Below are 11,401 nucleotides of genomic sequence, written 5' to 3'. Positions count from 1 at the left end.
TCCAAGGAGCCTCTGGTGAGCTTGAACCATGGACCTTGCAGTTCGAATGGCTTTGCTGTCTGGCACATTAACCCATAGCGCCACACCAGGGCTTAGCAACTGTTATTGGCTCTTGTCTCAACAGTAGAATATTATGGGGTATGCTTGTAGCTTGGCTATATAGCCACAATTGCTGACTCTTCTTGAGTAATGTAGGAAGAAAAAGCTCCCACCTCCAGGGAAAATGTGTGATCAAAAGGCCCAAAAGCAGAAGCAATATAAAAGCAGAGACAAAACCCATAACGTTGAAACAAAAATAAAACTATCGCCAACTGGCCAGTGGCCTTGCTACACAGGCAGTGTGTGTGCACTGTAGAAGCCTCCAGAAGTGGGTGGGGGTGTCCACTTGCTCATGCCCCTCCTCTAGTCACCACCGTAGAGGTGCACAGATAGATTTTGAATAGTTAATGGGAGAAAGATTGTTTGCTATTTTTGTCTCTGAAGGTCAGTTAAATATCTGTGTGTACACAGCATAATTCTTGAAATAGTTGAGTCTTTTTATGTTGGGGTTTTACAGATTGTTCATATGGTTTGTCTGTCAGGCCAAACCTGCTTTTTTTCTTGCTGGATAGGCAGGAGTAAAGGGTCCCGCACAAGTTAACTTTAGGGCTGGGACCCACAGGCAGAAGTCAGAAGCAGCAGCCAAAGAATTTGCCCTTGGACCGATGGGGCTCTTTCTCTCTGTGACATGGATAGCTGTGGTCTCAACACTGGACTTCTTTTGGGGGTGCATACCTACCCAACTGAAGGCATCTGGGCTGGGCAAAGAAGACACAACAGGGAAGAGGAGGAAAAAGATGTGTAGAATCCCCTCACACATCCTTTTGCAAATGTCACTGTGCCACTTTTAGCGCTGGTTCCCTGTGCCAGTTTGGCTGTAGCCCTGCCCTCTGACCTCTGCCCAGGCTGGATGGCCACAGAGGAAGTCCCATGTCTTGGCTGACTTCTAATTGCAATATTTTCCTTTATGCCATGATTTTTCTACTGGCAGTTGCGGGAAACTGGCGCCCTGACCTACATGTTAGATCCAGAGCTCTGGTGCTGTTCTGTGAGAGCAGTGTCTCTGGATTTTCAGCCCCTCTACCACGGAGCCTGTCCTACCTGACTCTGCTCTGCCGCCACTAAACTGGAAGGAGGATTACTATTTTTGACTATTAAACTATTAAGAATCCTGGCCCAGCAAAATTGACACAGAACCTTAACTATTACACCTACCAACATGTTGTTGTTGTTGTTAGGTGCTATAGAGTCAAACTCTAACTCATAGCAATGCTGCATTGGGTTTCCAAGGCTATAAATCTTTGCAGATGCAGAAAGCCTCATCTTTCTCCTATGAAGCAGCTGGTGGGCTTGAACTGCTAACCTTGAGTTTCAAAGTTCAGTGCTTCTCCTACAGAGCCACTACACTCCTAACCTACTTATATATCCACTCATACATTATTGTTTGATATTACTGTTATGGAAGGTTGTGTATGTAATAGTATTTACTAATGCTGCATTTTACTCTTGCATACCTCCCAGTGTCTTCCTTTGCCTTGGTCATGTTGTGCTAATTTCTGTCTTATTGTATGTTGCCTTTCCCTTCAGCCAAGTTAATACATATCTACTGTCTAGTTAGTAGAGTCCTGGTGTGGTGCTGTGAGTAATGTGCTGCACTGCAAGGTCACTTTGACTGCAAGGTCGGCAGTTCAAGCTAACCAGTTGCTCTTTGGAAACCCTATATAGGGTCACTCTAAGTTGGTACTGATTCAATGGCACTTAACAACAGCTTAACATCTACTTAGTGGGTTCTCTTCTTTCTCCTCCCATCCATGGTAACCATCAAAGAATATTTCTCTCTAGGGATAAAACTCTAGACTTTTAATAATTGTGGTCTCATACAACATTTTTTCTTTTGAGATTTACTTATTTCACTTAACATAATGTTCTGTAAATACATTCATGTTGTGAGATGTTTCTCAGATTCATGGTTATTCTTGAGCACTGGCTAGTACTCCATTGTGTGTGTATATATCATAACTGATCTATTCTTCCACTAATGAACACTTTGATCATTTCCAATCTTCTTGCTATCATGAAAAATGCTGCAATGAATCTATATGCATATATCTATCCATGTCACAGCTTTTATTTTTCTAGTAGTGGGATTTCTAGATCATAGGATATCTTCACTTCTGAGTTTTGAAGGAAGTTCCATACTATTTTCCATTTTCCAATGCACCCACAGTGTACAAGAGTTCCAATCTCACCATACCCTCACCAGCAGAGTAACATGAATTATGCTAAAATTGAAACAAAAACAGACATCAAATTTATTATGAAGCTAGGGTGGAAGAATGGTGAAATCACTTCTGTTTTACAAAAAGTTCATAGGGATGGTGTCCCACAGAAATCAGCAGTTTACAAATGGATAACTCATTTTACAAAGGGACAAAATGATGTTGACAGTGAAGACCGCAGTGGCAGACATTCAACGTCATTTTTTGAGGAAACAATGAATCTTGCTCATGCCCTAACTGAAGAGAATAGGTGATTAGCTGCAGAAAAAAATAGCCAACATTACAGATACCTCAATTATTAAAAATTAAAGATGAGCAAGCTTTCTGCTCAATGAGTGTCAACTGTTGCACCCAGATCACCTACATACAAGAGCACAGCTTTCACTGGGAATTTTACAAAGATCCTGAACTATTTCTTGAAAGAACTTTAACAGGAGATAAGATGTGGCTTTATCTGTACAATCCTGAAGAAGAAGCACAATTAATGCCATTTCTTCCAAAAGATGAAAGTGGTCCAGTCAATGCAAAAGCAAATTGTCAAGTACAAAGATCAAGGCAACAGATTTTTGGAATGCTCAGGGCATTTTGCTTGTTGGCTTTCTGGAGGGCCAAAGAATAATAATATCTGCTTACCGTAACAGTGTTTTGATAAAATTAGACAACCCTTTAACAGAAAAACACCTGAAAAAGCCTCACCAGAGAGTCTTTCTCCGCCATGACAAAGATCCTGCTCATTACTCTCATCGAACAAGGACTATTTCTTAAAAGTTGCCATGGGAAATCATTAGGTATCCCTTTTACAGTCCTGATTTGGCTCCTTCTGAAGTCTGTAAAGTGCACCCTTTTTCCTTCAGTTAATAATGTGAACAAGACTGCACTAACATAGCTAACTTCCCATGATCCTCAGTTTTCTAGCGATGGACTAAATAACCGGTGCTCTCTCTTTCAAAAGCTCTCGCTTTGATGGAGCTTAGTTGAGAAATAAAACTTACATTTCTTTCTTTTAATCTTTTAATTTCATTTTCTCAGGAACTTTTTGAAGTCCTCTCATATATGAAATTATTTTAAATAAATATTGGAGATAACCATTAAAAAATGTTGAGGGAACTACTATAGAATAGGTTCAGTATTTCTGAGGAACTTTTACAAGATCTATGAAATGTTTCTAGGTAATGGCTCTAGAGAAGTAATTTGCCACACACACAAAAAATGTGTTTTAATTGTTTTTCTTTTGGCACTGTAAGTTTGATTCCTGGAATTATAAGCTTGAATTAATTCTAAATACAAGGAAGAACATAAGGGAGGGTATGTACACTAATTTCACAGCTGGGAAAAATATGAGGCTTATACTTGTAAAATGATGAATTCTGAGTTCAAAAATATAAATAATTCAAGTTTTATGATCATGAGATGCTTTTTATTATAGATTTAAGTGCTTAAAATGTTTTTTCAAGATCTAGAGATATTTTTGTCTGAGTAGGTAATTTTCATGGCTGCATTTTATTCTTGATTTTTAAAAATGTGCATTTTGGCTTAGGCAAAAAACGTTGATGGAAGGAACTTCAAGAAGGAGGTGAGAGAGGAAAGAGCAAAGACATATGAAGGCTAAAGTGAGGAGTGGGAAAGATGGGTGATTAAAATACAATTATATTATAAATATGGTGATGATTATATAAATGTAGTCACATTTGGAAATTATTCAAAAAGCATTTAGAAAGTCTAAAATGATATTTACAGAACTGTGAACTCGTTCTTCCATAACTGAAGATATATTGTAGATACTTTATTTATTATTGCAGATTCTTGACCTAGGCTATATAAAAGTATAAGGAGCCCTGGTGGCCCGTGCATTTAAGGGCTATACTGCTAACTGAAAGTCTGCAAGTTAGAACCCACCTCGCTGCTCCAAAGAAGAAAGACCTGGATATCTGCTTCCTCAAAGACAATAGCCAAGAAAACCCTGTGACGCAGTTCGAGTCTGTTAAATTCTAGTCTGTTAAGCTGGGTTGCTATGAATCAGAATTAACTCAATGGCTCTGAACAACGAGAACATACAAAAGCATAGGCAACATGCCTTAATGAAAAATGTCCAAAAGACAAAAAACAAGAGTTGCTTTAGAAATTGGAATTAATGATTTCTCCATAAGTCTCTCTTATTTCTAATAAATCTTTAAACACTAATTACACAATGGTTTCTGGACATTTATTATTATTCTGCATTTCTAAAAACAGTATATAATACTGTGTAGTGGTTTACACTAGTTTTCTCATGTTCTAATTCTTTGCATATTGCTGTTGTTGTTAAGTGCCATCGAGTCGTTTCCGACCCATAGCGACCCTGTACAGGGTTTCCAAGGCTGTAAATCTTTACAGGAGCAGAACGCCTCTTCTTTCTCCCGCGGAACAACTGGTAGTTTCGAACTGCTGGCCTTAAGGTTCGCAGCCCGAATCGTAACCACTACACTACCAGAGCTGCAAAAATTATGTGGGGACAATGTGTGACTTCCTCTGACTCCACAAGGGGAAAAGTGAATCAGACTCAGGCCAAGGCAGTTTCTATAAAACACAGGTCAGACATGCTTCCACCCCACAACTTTTTCCCCTATACTGACACCAACAATCCTCCAACAGCTCTCTGCATCACATCTGGGTTCGAGAATCCATTGCAGTGGCCACACAGAACTCAACAATACTCATGATTATGGTGTTTATTAAGGAAGCGAACAGGGTGCAATTCAGGATCAAAAAAAGCTGAGAACGCAGCAATTGTCCAGTTAGGAATGCCCCTTGTGTGCTATACTACAGGTATGCCTAACTCTTGTCTTCCACTTCACAATCACGTGATTCCTTGACCTCTGCCCTGCTCAGGCAAGTGTTACAAAGCCATAGCGACCCAGTACAGGGTTGAGGAACAGCTAGTGAGCTTGCATTTCAAACCAATTTTGCAGTCCAGCGCATTAACCCACAGCACTATACCAGGACTCATTTTAAACCTAGCTGAAGGGCAAAACTAACCAATTCCAGCCTTAGAGTCCTATATACCGTATTTGCATGGCCCCGAACCGCAAGGTCAGCAGTTCGAAACTACCAGCGTTTCCGCTTGGAGAAAGCTGAAGCATTCTGCTCCCGTAAAGATTTACAGCCTTGAAAACCCTGCGCAGGGTGGCTATGGGTCGGAACCGACTCCACTGCACTTAACAACAACAACAAAATTCAATCTGAAGTCCTGGTGTGGTGCTGTGGGTTAATGCACTAGACTGCAGAATTGGTTTGACCTGCAAGGTCAGCGGTTCAAGCTCACCAGCCACTCCTCAGAAACCCTATACAGGGTCACTATGGGTCAGAACCGACTTGAAGGCACTTAACAACAACTACTCAATCTGAACTGCAAGGTTAGCATTTCAAAACCACGAGCCGCTCCTCAGAAACGCTACACAGAGTCTCTATGAGTTGGAACTCAATCACTTCATGAGAATTAAAAAGACTTTGGATAGAAAAGGTATATCAACTAAATTTAAGGCACCACACATATCATCCTTATCATGAAACATTTCTAAGCATTTTTCATCTTTTTTGTATGTCTGATGTTTTTAATATTTGGTTCAAATGATCCTCATATCTTTTGTGTGGTCTTAGAGTCTTTGTACCAGTGAGATGATGAATTTTTAGTTTGTGTTTTTTCAAGTTATAATGGACTGAAGAATAATTTCCAAAGGAGAGTCCTAGACAAAGGTGAAAGTAGTTGGGTATATACAGATATTGCTGGAACTCTTTTAAAATGAGACTTTTAGGAAAAGAAATCAGGGAACACCCTGTACCCAGCACTGATTAATAACGGAGCAGGGAGGCAGCCATATCTCTGTCTTAAGGCTTGTGGTGACCTTGAGGTCTGCGTGGTCCCAGAAGTTTATTCTGTGCTTTCTCTCTTCTGGAACTTTGCTTATGTGTACAAATGTTAGATGAATTTCAAATATTAGCTATATTCAAAATTCTAATTCTCATCTTTCCTACCCCCATCAGATAGGTTCTTTTCCGAGTTTTCTTAAGCCATTTACTGCTTCTTGCTGTTGTTAAGTGCTGCTGAGTAGGTTCTGACTCATAGTGACCCTGTATAAGGTTTCCAAAGAGCAACTGGTGTGTTTGAACTGCCTGTTTTGTGGTTAGCAGTCTGGTGCTTATCCTACAGTGCCAACCCAGGACTCCAATTACTATTCAGCCTTTCCTTATTGCGTACATTTAATTTGATGTTGCTTTTGGCCTTATTTGTACCTTCAATGAGCCTTTCACCCCATTGAGAAGAGAGGCCATAGCATCCTCATATTTTAAATAATTTAAATCCCCAACACAATGTTTTACAGGCAACAGACACTCAATAACCCCACGTTGGAGACTGAGGAGCACCACATGGTTAAGGTATTAGACAAATAGTTGCATTTTAGCTAGCCACTCATGAGCTTTTAAGACCCCAGTGACTGTTTCTTTGAATTGCCCTCAGAAATATCTTGAATACCTTCTATCTAATGACATTTTATACTTACACCTAACAATAGACAGTCCAGGAAGATGAAATTGTAACCATACAAAGGTCATAGGTCTGATACTCTATTCATAGTATTGTAACATTTGTTAATTAATACATTCTATGCCAAGCTGGGTCGAAACTAGCAGCTGCTCCGTGGGAGAAAGATGAGGCTTTCTGCTCCTGTAAAGACTTACAACCTCGGAAACCCTGTTCAGGGTCGCTATGGGTCGGAACCGACTCAACAGCACATAACAACAACAACGTCAAGATGGGAGCCAAGAAGACAGGGATTCCAACCCCAGCCCCATCATTTAATACTCATAGCATTTAGACAAAGTAGTTAACATATTTGATAGTCAGATTTCTATTCTAGGGAAATGATATCATATTTACAACTTTAAAAAATGAGTCCTGGTGTGACACTGTAGGCTAAGCACTCAACTGCAAAGTCGGTATGAACCACAAGGTGGGTGGTTCAAATCCATCAGCAGCTCCACAGAAACCCTATAAAAGGTCATTATGAGTCGGAACCCACTTGATGGCACTTAACAACAACAATACATTTTTTTAAAAAGCCTCATCTTTCTCCCATGGAGCCACTGGTAGTTTCGAATTGCTGACAGTGAGATTAGCAGCCCGATTCCTAACAACTACGCTACCAGAGCTCCATGGCTGCAAACCCCTCCATGTACCACCAGTTAACAACATTACCTCTATTCTCTATAATTATTACATCTCTCCCTGTGTCTCCTGCTACTTTCATCTTTCCTCTGCTAACCTCCCTCTTGTTGTACATTGCCTTCCCTGTCACACATGTTAACATGAGTCTACCCTCTAGCCCCCGTAATCATCATAGATTGTTTCTTTATCAGTTAAAGTTTTTCTATTTTAAACTTTTTACATCATTAGTGTCACACAATGTTTGTCCTTTTGTGATTGACTAATTTCACTCAGCATAATGTCTTCCAGGGTCAACCATGTTATGAGGTGTTTCACAAATTATCATAATTCTTCAACTTTTTATAGTATTCCATTGTGTGTATGTACCAAAGTTTGTTTAACCATTCTTCTGTTGATGGGCATTTAGGCTGTTTCCATCTTTTTTGATACATCTCTTGTAGACAACATATTAAAGGATCCTGTATCTTATTATCCATTCTGCTCTTTATGTCCTTTGACTGGTACATTTAATCCATTTACATTCTGTGTAATTATCTACAGGCATGAATTGATTGTTGTCATTTTTCTGTGTGTGTTTTTTGTCGTGCTGCTGGATTCTTTGTTCCACATAATTTTGATGCTGAGTTCATTTTGTTTGTGGATTTTCTTGTCATTTTCATTTCTGTTGTGTTAGTGTTTATAAAATCTATGATTTTGATGTTCAGGTATATTATTTTTCTTTGAGGTTACCTTGTAATTTTTAAATTTTTTCCTTGCTTAAAAATAGTCTGGCCAGCTGTTCACCAGTCAGTCTCCCTCTCTCACTGTCCCTGCTCGACCTCTCCTCCCAGCAAGCATTCCATCTACCTCTCTAACCTTCTGACTTTCAGGGTGCCAGAATTTTCATCTGTGTCTGTTTTATTTTTGTATCTCATATCTTTAGGACTTTTGAGTTTTGTTTCAGATTTTTCATCCACTGTATGATCTTCTAATATGGTCCCTTTCAGAACAGTTGGTAAGTGGTAACTAGACACCATCTAGTTCTTCTGGTCTCAGGGTCATGGGGTTTGAGATTTGCATGGTCCATTAGTCTACTGGACTAGTTTTTTTACCTACATCTTTGATTTTCTTCACTCCTCTTTGCCCTGGACCAGGAAAAACCAATAACTGTAGCTTAGATGGCCACTCACAAACTTTTAAGACCCCAGTTGTTGTTTCATTGAATTTTTCCATAGAAATATCTTGAATACTTCATACCTAATGACCTTTTAGGGGTCCTGGTGTGGCACTGTAGGAAAATTACTCCACCATAAGGTTGGTTTGAACCAAAAGGTCAGCAGTTCAAACCCACCAGCCACTCCTCAGAAACCCTATACAAAGCGTAGCTATGAGTCGGACCCGACTCAATGGCATTAACAACAACAATAATGACATTTCATATTTACACCCAATAATAAACAGGCCAGGAAAGTGAAATCATAACAATGATGGTCATTTCCTACATAGATATGGTACTCTATTCATGTTGTTGAATGCCGAGGAGTAGGTTCCTACTCATAGCGAACCTGTATAGGGTTTCCAAAAAGCGGCTGGGCAAGTTTGAACTAACGACTTTGGATTCAAACCGACCTTGCAGTCCAGTTCTTTATCCCACAGTGCCATACCAGGATTCCACTCTATTCATAGTTGGACCTATATTTTGAAATTATTGTGACATTCGTTAATTAGTACATTTTGTATCATACACTGTTCTAGGTATTTCAGAACAAAGCACAACCCCTGCCCTGGATTAATTTACTCTAGTATGTGCAACAACCCCACAGATATTCAAGAAAAAGATGGAAACCTTGTTAACTGTAAAATATGGTGCTGAAACTCCATTGATGAGAATCCTAAAATCCAGTCTGGGTCTTACAACTTCGGTATTATGGCACATTTTGGGCGAGTCCATGAATGGTTACCCAGAACTTTAAGAGAAAGAATTTTAGAAAAAGTAATGTTGTAGAGGCAAGCTATCTTCCATCCCCATCCCCTACCCCCACCATCTAGGAATACAAGGAATAATAGGTGAGTCTGATTCTTTTCCATTTCTACTGTAAAGGAGTCCGGGTGTGGCGCTGTAGGATAAAACACCCGACCACAAGGTCGGTTTGAATCGCAAGGTCAGTGGTTCGAACTCACCAGCCGCACTTCGGAAACCCCATTCAGGGTCTCTATGAGTCGGAACCGACTCGATGACACTTAAGAACTACAACTATAAGATGTCTGGCAGTGAAAGTTGTTCAAGGGTAGTGTCTCACCAAGAGCTTTCCCAAACCCTAGTGATCTGTTTGTAAAGAGATAGAGGAATTGACCTCCCAGGTTCTCTTCTCACACCAGTCTCTTGGCCCACGGCAGCCCCTCCTTGGACATCCAGGTGGGAAGCCGGGGGAGCGGAGGGCCCTCCTGCGGGAGGGGCGGGAGGGCCGTGGGCCGGGGGCGGGGCGAGCCCCGCAGACTGGGTGCTCCAGGCGAGCTGTCAGTGTCAGGCTCTGGAGGGAGAGGAAGTGATCGCTCCCGGAGGAGCGCAAGCCAGCGGCGGGCGCAGCGTGAGACAGCACATCCTGTCGGTGCGGGGCAGCACCGCCCTCCGGAGCCGCCCGCGCACCGCCCGGCCCCTCCGCCGCCCGGGAGCTGCCGCCACGGTCGTGGAGCCCAGTTCGCCACTGCAGAGTGCCTCCAGGTAAACAGTCGGGGGCTGTCGCGCTCTTCCGGGCCGCCGCCTCCGACCCCTCCCCATTTCTTCTCGCCCAGGTGCTGCCCGCAGTAGCCGTGGCCATGACGCTTCTCTTGGCCCCCTCTCCGGGCTCTTGCGTGCTCCGTGGCGCCCTAAAGCAGCCAGAGCCCCCCAGCGACAGTCCCCTGCTGCAGCTTTCCCGGTAGAACCGAGAGGCGAGGACAGATGAGGAAGGGTGCGTGGTGTCATCACCTTGTCGCCCACCTTGTGGGCTGGGAGGGCATCCCGGTGCGCTCCGCCAGGGAGCAGAAGGCAAGCGGGAGTGAAACCTACTCCCTACTGGGCCACCAGCTGACGCCCCTGGGGGAGGGGGAAGGCTGCAGAGGGAAGGGAAAGGATGCTGTCTGCAAAGCTCTTAGATGCTGTTGCTACCCGCCAACTTCAAGCTGGGTATTAATTAAACATCCACGAAAAAAGATGCGTTCTCCTCTCTGATGTAAAAAGAAAAGAAAAAAGTGTGGCTGGGGATATTTTCACCAACACCTTCGCGGCCTTGGCCTCTTTGCTCTCCTTCCTCTACTTCCACCCCAAATCGCTTTGGCCTCTTCCATCCCTGCGTCGTCATCATAAGGGCACTTTTTCTTGCAGTAGGGATGGGAAGTGAGTGTACTGGAGTCGCATGACTTGTACTTGGCTGATAAGGTTAAACAGAAACCCAGCCTTGGGACAGGAAATTACTTAGGAAATCGGAGACTCAAGACAATTCTTCGATATCCTGGCTTCTACCACACTTAGGTAAGGGTCAGGAAAACGTAGCCAGCCATTTTCTTGCCTGGGATGGCTTTCAAGTGGGCACTGTAGAATTACCGTAGCTCAGAGTTGTGAAAATTGCTTCCAAATATTCCATATTAGCAGAAGGCACTGCTAACAGCAGCAGACCTAAGGAGGTATGGTTAAGACAGCACTGATAGGGGAGGCTGTCTATGTATATATGACTTCTTAGCATTGTGCAAAAGTATAGAAAAGCATGTTGACTAGTGTTAGTAAATTTGAAATAGGAACATTCAGTGCAAATTTCATACTGAGAGTACTAGTGAGAAAGTGAGTAGTGCATCCTTTGATTATTTAATATGACAAGTTTGCTCCAAAAGGGTCCAAACTTTGTTCTTCTGATTGTGTGTCTCA

General features: G+C 42.1%; 1 protein-coding gene across 4 annotated transcripts in view; it reads left to right on the top strand.

Moving 5' to 3' along the window:
* Positions 1 to 9,958: 9,958 nt before the first annotated feature.
* DYNC1I1 (dynein, cytoplasmic 1, intermediate chain 1) overlaps positions 9,959 to 11,401 on the top strand; it is a 416,457-nt gene continuing 415,014 nt past the window's right edge. For all 4 annotated transcript variants that reach the window (XM_006834266.1, XM_006834268.1, XM_006834267.1 and 1 more), the window contains exon 1: positions 9,959 to 10,222. The gene's annotated coding sequence lies outside the window, so the exon portion shown is untranslated. The remainder of the gene's footprint in view (positions 10,223 to 11,401) is intronic.

Source organism: Chrysochloris asiatica, unplaced genomic scaffold, assembly GCF_000296735.1.
Source record: "Chrysochloris asiatica unplaced genomic scaffold, ChrAsi1.0 scaffold00010, whole genome shotgun sequence".
NCBI classification, from domain to species: Eukaryota; Metazoa; Chordata; class Mammalia; order Afrosoricida; family Chrysochloridae; genus Chrysochloris; species Chrysochloris asiatica.
Note: the sequence above shows the minus strand (reverse complement) of the source record. Positions and strands in the feature narration are given on the sequence as shown.